Here is a 12017-nt window from a genome sequence, read left to right on the forward strand (position 1 = left end):
GCGCCTCATGTCCGCCTGGGGGAGGCCGGAGGGGCGGTGCCACGGAAGCGGAGGGGTTGTCCTGCCTCTGTGTCACCCGGATGGGTCCCATCCCACCCCTCCCACCCAGGCCAGACAGGGATCGGGGGAAGGCATGCAGGGAGGAGCCACACTGGGTGTAAAGGGCTGAAAACTTTGTGGTTCCAGGTTGCATGGGCTGCCTGAGTTGTCCAAGAAGTTGAAAGTACTATCTATAAGCACCTTCTTGGAGAGAAGAAATTTGACAGAGGGGGCTGCTCAGTGTGGCAGGCACACTTAGAGCATGACCCAGCATCTGGAGCATTTCGGGCCAAGCTTAAGTCAGTGTGAAGCAGAAGTCTGTTCCATGGGCACCCAGCAGGAACAGTCCATTTCCCACCAAAGGCTGTGGTTGCCACATGCCTCAGGTTGCCTGTGCACATCTCCCAACATCTCACAGCAGGGAGCCATGCTCCAAGGCTTCCTGGAAAGTTTGTTCTGCAAGCACTTAAAATTTCATCATCTGAGACAGAAAACTTGTGGGAAATGCAATATTAGACAAGACCAAAGTCTTGGAGGTAAAATAACCAGACAGGAATATCCTGCAGCTGTGTTTGCTAGTAAGGGTATTTACCAGCCTGAAGTCATTGCTCCTTCCCATTGCCTCAAACTCTACCCTCCCAGTAAATGGAGAGACAGGGACCATGTCTCCAGCTGGCACAGACTGACTCTGCTCCAGATCTGTGCTAATACCCTTGTTTACAAATGGCCTGACACACTCTTGATGCTAACAAGTAAATAGAAGCCTGCGGTTCGATTTACTATGCAATTACACTTGCAAAATAAGAAGGAAAAATAAGCTTGTATTAAGCACTGATACGCACATTTTATTCAAGCACAAGTGGCATATGACAATGTGGATTTGCCCTTTGAGATGTCAGAGTTTAATGAAGTAGGAGAAATCCTGCAGAGAGTAGCACAGGACTTAGATTTCTCCTTATGAGGATTAACTTCATGTCCCTGTTTAGAAAAACAAACATTTTCTGCAGTAAATGAAAGTTGTCCTCCAGCTCAGAATAGCCTTCTACCATCACTGCCAGATTACTTTGTCCTCTGCTGGCCTGTTCCTGACAATGCACATATTTGTAGATGGACCTGCAAGCCCTTGGGTCACCTGCAACCCCTGAGGTCCTGGCAGTGACAGATCTCTGCATGCGTAAGGTCCAGACTTTCTTTCTCAGACAAAGTAATATACACTCATATCTCCATCTTTTTCTGGTGAAGAAGACCTGCAGCCTTGGGGAGTGCACTGGAGGGTAGCCTGTCATTGTATAGTGGATCACTGTATCTCATGCTCACAGTGAAAGGCTGTCCTGCCTGTTGTTTTCTGGACAAAATGTGCAAGACGATGATTTTGCCACAGCCTCAGGGCACTGCTTAAGCATCACTGAAACTACTTGGCTTTGGTTCATTTCTCAGCAGAGACTCATTTAGATACTCCATATAAGACTGTCTTTAGCAGCAGAACAGAGGTACTGCATGCAGATCATCCTTCTCTGGTCTTGATGCCCTCAAGGGCAGGTACCCCCAAAGGTACAGTATCTGCTCGAAGGGCTCTGTAGCTGGATGCAGCCCAGTGAGCCCCACAGACTTGATGGAAATCATCCAGCTGGAAAACTTGTTGCTGCATTTCACAGTCAGACTGATGTTCAGGCCAGAAGCTGAGCAGAGGAAGAGAAACATTCATTCTGGAGGAAACAGTGACTTTCCTGGAACAACAACTCTTCAGGCTTCCATGAGACTTCCCTTGGAAGTCCCTGCTCAACACCTAATTTCAGAAATTAAGGATTCAGAAAGTCCTACAGAAAGTGAAAAATATTCCATCACCTTCCAAATAAACAGGTGAGCTATGGCAGGTGATATGCACCTGGGAGTGGTGAACATCCCATACTGAAGGTTCTTTTCTGTCAGCACAAGAGACCACAGCAGACTTTCCACTGACTGTCACAGATTTTGGATGAGGACTGCAGACAATCTCAGACCCCATGAACTAGAGCCCCTGCAGCCCCTGCCCCCATGCCCTTGCAGCAGTTGCATGCCCTGTCACCAGCCATTTGGTTGCAAAGGTGGGAATTTAGTAGTATAATAAATGGTCACTTCATAAATCAGTCTTAGAAGTCTTCTACTATTGTGTTGTGTCTGTGTCTTGAACCCTGTTTCCAAATTTGCTCCTGAGCCATCTCCAGGAATAAATTCTGTGCTGAAAACCAAGCCTAACTGCCAACATATATGTTCATGCTAGTGAACTTTTAGTGAGAATGTTATCAATCAGCAGTTTCTCCAATAACTAATGGAACACAGTCTGAAGATCTATTCCCTATAATCCTATCTGCCTCACTCACCTTATACTCACTGTATTAATCCCAGTTTTCCCCATCACATCTCTGGCTTTCTGTGCAACCTCCTCTTCCCTTCAACTTCCATGTCCCCAGCAGCGACCATTTCACAGCTCCTGTTTCCCCATCACCCTTCAACAGCACCACTAACCCTCCTGCAGCCCTGATAACAGCACTATGCAAGAAGCAACATGTGTTCTGGCTGGTCCCAGGCCACCTCTGAGCCAGGAGGCCACAGAGACCCTTGCTGACCCCATTCTGGACCCTTGTGCCCAGTGAAGACATGAACCTGCCTCTCTCTTCTCTGTATAGATATTGTTTTTCATGAAAACACTGACTATTGGGTTTGCATGGCCAAACTTTGGTAGTGGGGGGGTTACAGGGGTGGCTTTTGTGAGGAGCTGCTAGAAGCTTCCACTGTGCCAAGCAGAGCCAATCCTTGGCAGATGAAAAGATAGATATGCCACTGGTCAATGCTGGGCTGATCAGAAATGGTAGAACACCTCTGTGATAAGAAGGAGAAGGAGAAGGAGAAGGAGAAGGGAGAAGGAGAAGGAGAAGGAGAAGGAGAAGGAGAAGGAGAAGGAGAAGGAGAAGGAGAAGGAGAAGGAGAAGGAGGTGGTTATTGCACAGTTGGACTTACAGCCAGAGAAGAGCACGGTGATAATATGTGAAGCAAACTCTGCAGACACCAAAGTCAGTGAAGAAGGATGGGGGAGTGTGCCAGTTTGGATAAATTTGGAGGAAAATATCCTCTGATAGAAGGCAGGTTACAACCAGCCCTCCCCCACCAGGTTTGGGAAAATGAAATTTTCCTCAGAGGAAAGCGAAAGAGATAAAAACTATTTATTTTACAAACACACAATAAAAAGGATAATGATGCTAAATAATAAAACCTCTCACTGTGGAGAGAAACCTGGGAAAATTTCAGAGTCCTTCCATAGGTCTCTCTCCCCCTCCTTGGAGCTGGGTCATGGGCCTCGGTGAAGAACTCTCCCGAGGTGTTCTGATGTTGAAACAGTCCAAAAAAAGAAGAAGAGAAAAAACCAAAGTCTCAGAAAAACAAAAGTTCAACTCTCTGTCTCCCTCTGGATAAAAAAAAGGCTGAAATCTGGCTGAAGAGCAAGCAGGGTGCTTCCTCCCGCTCCTATTGCTGCCGCAGGACGCAGAGGAGAGTGTATATCTCTGTGTCCTTGAACAAACTGCTTTGAAAAGTTTTGCTCAGTTTTTTTTCTCTTCTCCTTCTCAGGCTCAGTTTAAATGCACAGAGAGGCACAAAATTAATTTCCAGGCATAAAGCAGCAATAGGGGGTACACATCATAAAGTCACCCCAAGATACTCCAGGCGCAGGAGCTGAGACTCCTCTGCAGCCCATGGTGAAGACCAAGGTGAGGTAACTGTGCTCCTGCAGCCAGTGGAGGTTCATGGGGATGCAGAGATCTACGTGCAGCCCATGGAGGAGACCAAGGTGGATGCCTGAAAGGTGGTTTTGACCACATAGGAGGCCTGTGGAGAGAGGAGCCCTCACTGGAGCAACCTCTCCTTGAAGGACTGCACTCCAGGGAAGAGTGACTCACTCTGCAGCAGTCTGGGAAAGACTGCTGCCCGTGGGACGGACTCATATTGCAGCAGTTTGCGGAGATCAGTGGCTCATGAGATGGATTTACGTTGGAGAAGTCATGGATATCTATCTCTTGTGGGAGGGCCCCCATGCTGGAGCAGGGGAAGGACTCCTCTCCCTGAGCAGCGGGAGAAACAACATGTGATTGAACTGACCATAACCACCATTCCCATCTCCCTGCACTGCTGGTGGAGGAGGTAGAGCTGGGAAGGACGGTGGGGTGGAGAGGGGTGTTATGAAGATTTTATTTTACTTCTCATTATCCTGCTCTGATTTTGTTAGTAATAAATTCAATTATTATCTCCACTTCTAGTCTGTTTTGACGGTGACAGTGTTTGTTGAGTGATCTCTCACAGTCCTTCTCTCAACTCATGAGCCCTTTGTTATATTTCTTCTCCCCTGCTGCAGATGAAAAGAGAGGCTTTTGTGGGTGCCAAGCATCCAGCCACGGTCAACCCACTACAACTTGTGAACAAAATTCACTCAAGTTCCTCACCACTCTAGTGCACCTGACTGAGTTGATGGCTTGTACAGCACAAGCTTCTGGTAGGGTGAAAAGCAAGACAGGAAGAGGAGCAAGCAAGGACTGATGACACAGTTGCATAACTCATTGTTTAGGGAAATTCAGCTAAAAGTAGTCCATGGGCTGGTTTTGGGTTTACATGAAGAGAAATCAGACCTTTGGCCTCTCTCCTGATTTGACTACAAACTAGAAATCTGGGGGAGTGGGATCGTACCCTGCCAAAGCTCATGGACTCTAGACACACTTCCAGGCATGGTGAGCAGAGATCTAGGATACACCTCCGCACAGCCTTAAGGACTGTTTGGACAAACTCTCAGAACTCCAGCAGGAAGGTCCATCATGCAGAAACCAACATCCTCTTGCTCCAACATTCTGCCTACCAGAGAATGGGGTCACAGGATAATTCAGGTGCAAGGGACCTCAAGAACTCTCTAGACAATCCTCTAATCCCTTGCTCACAGAGGGACCAGCTACGAGACCAGCTCAGCATGCTCTGCTCTTTACTCATTCTGTTCTTGGGAGCGCCTAACGATGGGGACTGCACCATACTGGTCACATTTAGCACCAATATTCGGTGCTGCTGCAGTGCAAGTCCTTGTGACCAGCTGAGAGCAGAGGGTGGAGCAGATGATTTAGTTTCAAGCAGGTGACTTTCGTCCTCTTCCTTATGTATTTGTGATCAAACCAACCAAATCAAGCAATCTGGAGTCCTGGGTGGATCCTCTGTCATGCCCTTCCTCTTCTCTCTCCAAGTACATTATATTTAGGCATAATCATCCTCCCATAAGGCTCTGCCATTCTTACATTTTAATTAACACAGAATAACAAACTTGTAAACTCTGAGCACATTTGATTCGGAACGTGTTGATGTATTTGGCACCAGAAAGTGGGCCACTGATTATATTCCCTCTATGCATCTGGTCTTGTTCACTTTCTGCTGCCCTGCCAGGAGCACAGGTGCTAAAAATTGAACACTATTGCTCTGGATTAATATGTCTGAATGCATATATTTATATGCATTCAGTGCACAATGTCTTAAACTTATCTTTCACCTTCTGATAGTGCTATTAAGCAGGATTATTACTTTTTAAGGTTGTGGCTTTTCCCAATAACCCCCCAAAAGGAATGAAGTCTTCCAAACAGATCCATGTGTAAGTGAAAGGATGAAACAGAGAATTTAATCATAATGCTTGTGCACTTTCAGACTGACATCTGTACATTAAGAATATGTAAAAGTACCAATTTCATGCTCTGACAGCTTATTTCACATTGATGGGGGATAATGGGGAAAATGCCATGGGAATGCCAAATGTCAAAGCATTACATAATGCAAAGCATGTGCACACTGTCTCTTGGGCCACCACTGGTGGCTCCTTAAGGGAAATCTTCCAGTAAAAGAGAGAGACTGGGCCCTGCCAAAAGAAAATGGAAATCACGAGGTCAAAGCTAAGAACTATTGGCAGTGTAGCATCAAGTCGTCAAGCACAGTCTTTTCTGTCTTTTTGCTTCTGTCAAAGACTAAATTCACATACATTCATTTCAGAGGCTGAAGATAAGCCCAAAATTGTTTCCCGTGGAGGATCTGATCATTCCTACCACCACCACCCTCTTTTAAATAACTTCTTTTCAGAAATTGTAGCTGTTCAGAAGGGTAGCCTCTCCCCTTAATCCAAGGACCTCAGCCCAGGGACAGCAGCAGAAGTGTTGTTCTCTAGCAGAGGCTGTCTCAGGAGTTAGTGGAGCACAGGACAATTATCTCCTCTCTTTATTAGAGGAGTGATGTTGCACGTTTTGCCCCTAAAATCCTGGGGATTCTTACTGAATGGAATAGGGAGAGAGGGAGAACACTGTCACAATTATTTTGCTCATTTACTGAGAAAATTAAAGTGACTGAGGAAAGGAAATACTTTCTCTGACAAGGGTCAATATGTTGTCCAGCAACCGTGCCATACCCAATGGCATCGTCTGTGCTTTGATCCAGTGCCTGGGCAGTTACCTGCTCTGCCAGAGAAGGCAGGTGGGCACAAAGGACACACTGCAGTGACGCCAGTGCACAGCATTCCTTGGTACCCTAACCTGTGTCCCTGTCACCCTCTACAGACACTCATTGCTACTCCCCTACACAGCTCCATCTTTCCTCTCTTTTCTCCATCTCCCTCTGCTTCCCAGCTGCCTCCCACTCCCTGTGGCTCTTTCCCAGGTTCCTATCTGCCCGTGCCCTTGGCTCTCTGCCCAATTACACCCTGGTTCTCCTGACTGTCAGCTTTTGTGGCTCTGACTTCACAGAGTCCTTCCCCTCCCTCAACCTGTGCCCCCCACTCCCCACATGTTCTTCTGGTCCTCCATTGACTCATGCGGCTGAAACTGTAATTAACAAGCTTTGAAGCACTGTAGAGCTGGCTCTAAGGAGCTAAATAATTACACTCCCTCCTCTCTCCCGCTGCTCGGTTTGAAGCAGCAAAGTGGAGCACTGGGAAGAGGAGGAGCAGAGCAGGTGGGGAGTGGGAATTTCAAAGTGGAGCACTGGGAAGAGGAGGAGCAGATCAGGTGGGGGGTGGGAATTTAATTAACTTCTGAAGTGCTCCTGTTCCTGCCGCAGACAGCTGAGGATGATGATGGGCTGTAGCTCAGGAGGTTGCACATGTCCAAACATCTTGTGGTGACTGATGTCCCTATGGTCTGTGCCTATTCCCAGTGGCTTTGGGAGCTGCACATCACTTCCACACTATTACGAAGGAAGGCCCTGTCAGGGCACAGCACCTGAGTTCTGCCAGGGTTAAGCACTGATGATTTTCGAACCATTTCAGTGTAAAGTCCATTTAAAGCACCAATTCTGTGACATGGGCAAGGCAGTTTGCTGATGATGAAATGAGAGGCAAATTGGGAAAATGTTACCTGCAGAGGCAAATGTCAGCCATCTCCTCCCTGTCCTGGTTCAGGTGATCCTCATCTCATGGCCCGCCTCTGCCCTGCCTCTCCCTGCCTTCTTGCCCCAGCATTTCCTGAACCGTTTCAGCCTTCCTGCAGCTGCCACCCTTCTGGTTTCAGTTCTGTATAAGGCCAGTGCAGAGAATACTGCCTGCTCCTGCCCAGTAGAGTGGGGTAGGTCCATCTTTGAGCTTCAAGGAGGTTGAGTGGTTCATCACCTCAAAGTTTACCCCTTTTACTGGATCAGGACAGATGAAAAGGGGGTTTACGTGCCCAGACACAACACAAAGAAACACCATCAGATGCAGCTTCCAGATGAAAACAATATGATTGTCAGGAAACAGCCTATGCAGGTCAAAGACAACTTCCCTGGGCACAGGTAACCAGAAGGAAGTACAGCCCACTTGATTCAACAAATCCAGGTAAAAGAAGTGTTTGACGAGATTGCAAAATTAGGCTGTCAAAAAGAAGATCATTGCCCACACAGCTTTAATTAACCTCTTTGCATGCCTACATTCTTCAGTTTTATCCTCATGTTGCTCCAAAGTGGAAGAAACATCACACAATGTTCCCACCATGGCCAAGAGTTCTGTGATTTTCCTAAGAAACACTCTTGGACAGGGTGTCACCTTCCAGCTGTGAATTCTCCAAGGAATGTCAGGTGAAGCTGCATCTCTCATAAGCTGTTTCACCTCACAGGGTTGGTGTCTAGTAAAGTTAGAGGCAACAGGAGCCAGCACTCTGACAGAGATGCTTTATTAATGTGTAATACTGCTCAGGCTTATTTTGGATTCTTTCGTGCTGTTTCCCATAGCATTTAGAAACACGCTTTGGAAAGAATCAAACGGAAGTCATCATTTTGGGATCCTTTCTGATGGCTCTTGGCCTCACCGTCAGAGCCACCGAGAGTACCCCGATGCCGGCAGCAGAGCGGAGGCTGAAGACTCCTCCAGTGAGCAGCAGCAGGCTAGCAGAAAGGCTGCGCATTCTGGGGTGCCACCTGCCGGCACCTGGACCGCGAACCGACAGGTTGCGTCCCAGGAAAATCTCCCTCTTCCTACCTTTTTCTTTTTTAAGCACGTACAGGTTTTGGTGGAAGAACGACGGTCTCCACCGGTCTCCACCGTCTCCTGCAATCTGGAAGGCTGCAGGAGACACAGCTCTGTCCCCAGGCACTTGAGGCTGCTGCAAAGCCACCTGTCCGTGCAACACGCATGGGGCTACCCCCAGGCCCCGGCGGGGCCGTTCCTTCTTGCTGGGGTTGTGCAGCCATTTGGCGTCCCTACACAGGGCAGGCAGGAGGGGAAGGGACGGGCTCCGCGGGGGTGCCGGGCAGCGCCGTCGGGCGCGGAGAATGGATGCTGCTTTCTCTGCCCGGACAGGTCTTCTGGTGGGTCTGAGCAAATCGCAGCGGGAAGATGGTACTGCGGTGGTCAGAACAGCCCCGGGGCCCCGCTCCCGTCCCCGGGGGAACGCGCCGTCCGGAGTCCAGCACGGACGGTGCCGGTGCCGCGGGCGCTGCCTGCACTCCCGAGAGGCTCCGAGCCCCAGCACGCGGTGTCAGCTCGGCAGGAGGGCAAGTAGTTTTCAATCTGACTGTTGCCTGCAGCCCTGCCGCCCGGTTCCGGGCTGAAGGAAGATGTGTCTTGCCACCCTGAACAGCTCGGAAAGCTGAGAGCTGTGGAGGAAGAGGGGACATTTCTCCGGCAAGCTAAACTAAGTGCAACCAGGGATGTTGCTCAGCACACGCAACGGGGTGCCAAGGGAGTGAAACCTCCTCATCTCCTGGCCACGTGTGAGCACCAGAACCTCAGGCTCTGTGCCAAGCTCCTCTCCTGTCATGAGTGAATCACTGGCTCACCAAAGCTAGCATGTTCAGGGGAGGAGGGGAACAGTTTGGGCTGGGCTCAGGCGTGCAGCAGGTGAAGTTTATCAGTCCTATCAAGAAGTGGTGCTCAGAAGCAAAGGCAGCTGCAGGAGTCAACTGGCTTGAGAGAGAAAGGGGTGCAAGGGTGAAAATGCCAGGGCCTGAGGATCACTCCTGAATCAAATTGAGCTGAATGCAGGCACCTCTGTCTGCTTCGCTGCAGCAGTAAAGTACCCTGCAGCAAGGCCAGACTGGAGCTGTGCCACTCCCACTCAGGGTGAATGGTGTCCCCTGAGTTGTGGTGGCTCTGGAGCAATGTGGGAGAGAGTCACTTAGGACAGGTGACTGGCAAAGGATGCCTCAGAGGCAGTTGCTGACGTTTTGCTATGATGCCCCCAAAAGAACTTCATTTCAGGGGCTGATCTAGCAAGAATGGGTTCTTGCAAGTGTAAAATATCACTGTAGTCAGTGCTAAATCCAAATGCTCTAATCTTTCTCCTGCTATTTCTATAAATAGAGAATTTTGTTTCCTGTAAATGCTCTGGGGAAACGTACCTGATCTGAGGTCTTTCTCCAAACACGTATTTTACACCATTTCAGTAGCTGTGCAGTGGGGGCTGATGGGGCAGAGTGGTCCGGTGGCCACTGCCCACCCCACCACCCCAGCCAGGAGAGGGCATCCTCCCATCCCCGGGTATCAGACACGTGCCTGGGGATAGGGACAGGCCAAGGCTGTGGCAGGGGGGCAGTCTGCAGAGAGGGGTTAAGGTCAGTAATTTGGGAAACTGGGGTCAGACACAGCCATGGTTCCAGGGGTTATCCTCAGGGTCCTGACAGTTGCATAACATTCTGCAGTTCCAGCCCATCTTTTAATCAACAGCGTATGTTTTACAGCAATTAATTATCTGATATATTTGAGTAGGTTTCATAACATCCAGAAGCATTAAAAATATTTTTGTTTTGAAAGGTGTCACGATAAGATCAGAGTGAAGTACCTGTGGCCAGTACCAGGTGTCACAGCTATGTCAGGTTCTGCTCGCTGCCAGAAGACAAAACTTTCCTACTTGTGGGTTGGTTTTGTTCACTTCTTCCCAGAGCCTGGAGGATCAGAGAAACACATTATTCTGCCTTTCAAGAGACAGTTTTGTAGCCCACACATACTTGCCTTTGCTAGTATTTGCAGAAGCAAATCACAGGTCGTAATTACATGCCAGTAATGTTGAAAATAGACTACTAGCACTGCATTAAGGAAACGCCTGAAGTCTGAAAGGCCTACAAAAAATGAGATGGAAAATGAAAGCTCTGGGCTCAGTGGATGTGCCAGCACAAACGTGTCTGTCTGCACAGGCAGCCCTGCTGGCCTCAGTGGAGAGGGGCAGGATGGAGGGCCGGCTCTACAGTTGCAGGGCAAGCAGGAACACTACTGTCCCTGAAGCAGCAGACCCAGATGGAATCTCCCCCAACTCCCTGCATCTTCTCACTCATCCCTGCTACCTCTCCTGCCCCTCGGAGGCTCTGTCTGACTCCTTGCTGCTACCTGCTGCAGGTCATCCCACCTGTCACGCTCACAAAATGGAGTCACACCATATGCACCCCTATATGACCCCATTTGGCAATATTAAACAGGATGTCTGTTCACATGGGCAAGGGCCCCTCTCTGCTGTGTGCACATCCTTGCATGTGGAGGTACCAGAGCTTGCGAGAGGAGCTGGACCCCTGGTCAGAGGATCTGTGTGTGGAGGGGCAGCACCTGGAGGGAGGCAGCATGTCCGTGATGAACAGGCACACACCAGCAAGGGCAGTCACACCAACTGTAAAACTGTGCTGGTTGGCAAGTGGGCCAGGAGGTGTGGGGCCTAGCATCGCAAAGGTGAATACTGGAGACACTGGGACTTTTGCAAGCTCACTGGTGAGAGACAGCAAGGCTGGATCTGCTGGCTACAGATATGTCTGCAAAGGGCTGCTGGGGACACTGGGCAGGCACAGAATGGTCCAGCCAGGATGGCAGGACATTTATGGTGTGTGTAAACACATATGTGTGTACCTGCACATTCAGGCACATATCCATATGATGCTCCCAGGGCTCCAGCACCTCTCCTATGGAGATGGACTGGGAAAGCTGGTGATGTCCAGCTGGAGAAAAGGTGGCTCTGGGGAGACTTTAGAACCCCTTCCAATATCCAAAGGGGCTCAAAGAGAGCTGGAGAGGGACTGCAGACAAGGGTTGGAGTCACAGAACAAGAGAAAGGATTTCTCACTGCCAGAGGGCAGGATTAGACGGGATATTAGCAAGAAATTCCTCCCCACGAGCGTGGGGAAACCCTGGCACAGACTGCCCAGAGAAGCTGTGGCTGCCCCATCCCTGGAAATGTTGCAGGCTAGGTTGGACTGGGCTTGAAGACATCCGATCTAGTGGAAGGTGTCCTTATCTATGCCATGGGGTGGGACTGCATGAACTGTAAGATCCTTTCCCACCCCGTCTCTTCCCGGACCACACTGCCCGCGGCACCCGGCGCGGGGCGGGCTCTGTCCACTCCGCACGTGGAGACGCGGTCCTTTAGCAGGACTGTGCTACCGGGCAGGACGCAGACCAAACCCCGAGGCTTGTGAGACTCAGGAAAGCCCCTTCCTGTCCATCCGATTTCCGGTAAATTCTCCGCAAAGCCGCGTCCCCCCAGCCCTCC

This window comes from Corvus brachyrhynchos, unplaced genomic scaffold (assembly GCF_000691975.1).
Source record: "Corvus brachyrhynchos isolate BGI_N302 unplaced genomic scaffold, ASM69197v1 scaffold1097, whole genome shotgun sequence".
In the NCBI taxonomy this organism is placed as follows: domain Eukaryota; kingdom Metazoa; phylum Chordata; class Aves; order Passeriformes; family Corvidae; genus Corvus; species Corvus brachyrhynchos.